The sequence below is a fragment of the Sinocyclocheilus anshuiensis genome, unplaced genomic scaffold, assembly GCF_001515605.1.
Source record: "Sinocyclocheilus anshuiensis isolate Anshui unplaced genomic scaffold, SAMN03320099.WGS_v1.1 scaffold327, whole genome shotgun sequence".
Lineage (NCBI taxonomy): Eukaryota > Metazoa > Chordata > Actinopteri > Cypriniformes > Cyprinidae > Sinocyclocheilus > Sinocyclocheilus anshuiensis.
Window position 1 is genome coordinate 761034 of NW_015548206.1, and position 1063 is coordinate 762096.

Consider the following 1063-nt stretch of genomic DNA (forward strand, 5'->3'; position numbering starts at 1 on the left):
GGTAGCTCTGTGGACTGTTTCATCCTGTCAAAGAATGACTAAACCTCGAGCCAATAGCCTTCGAGCATGAGATGTGACGGAGCATGTGATTTGTTGAATGTAGTGAACGAATACGCCCTTCACTGAACGAGTTTCTTTTGAGTCTGAACGAGATTGAGAGATCTTCTCGTTCGTGAACGAAATGACTGAACTGGTACAAGTTGTTCGTGAATGAGCTGAATGAACTGGTACATCTCGTTCGTGAATGAAATGACCGAACTGGTACATGTCGTTCGTGAACGAGTTGAATGAACTGCTACATCTCGTTTGTTAATGAAATGACTGCACTGGTACATATCTCGTTCGTGAACGAAATGAATGAGAGTGTACCTGGCCAGTCGGCCATTTAGCATGTCAATCTCAATCAGCAATCAGCAGAAAGCAGATGCAAAGCGCAGTTATAGGTACTGTGCACATACGCTTGTTTATATTTTCATATTTAGCGTACAGAACATAACTCCACGTTTAATCCCCGATTTATGAATGTGTAATTGTCTGACCAAACAATTAAAATGTTAATTATGCAAGAAAACCTTGTGCTTTGGTCATCTGAACAACTTATTTAGACTTTATTTACTTAATGAGTAGATTATGCACACATTTTAATAAAGCCAAATCAGTTTTTGTAACAAGTGAATACGTTCGTTGACTTAAGACACAACACATAAAACACTCTTTTTCGCCACCTGCTGGCGTATTTATGTAATATGAAGAAATGGTCACTGAACGAATCAGTGAACGAATCTGAACGAATCACTTTGGTGAACGAACTGAAAATGAACTAATCTCTTGAAAGAATCAAAATTTCCATCACTAAGGCGCATGACTCGCCGTCGCTTTGTCTCACACACACGCAGAGAGAGAGAGAGAGAGAGAGAATTGACGCGCTACATGTAAACGATATTCTTTGTTGTATTTTCCTGTCAAAATAACGGCGTTCCTTTGGAATTCTTCAGCTTTTAAAGGGGTCATATGATGCTTTTTTTAAAGATCATTATTTTGTGTATTTGGTGTAACAGAATAT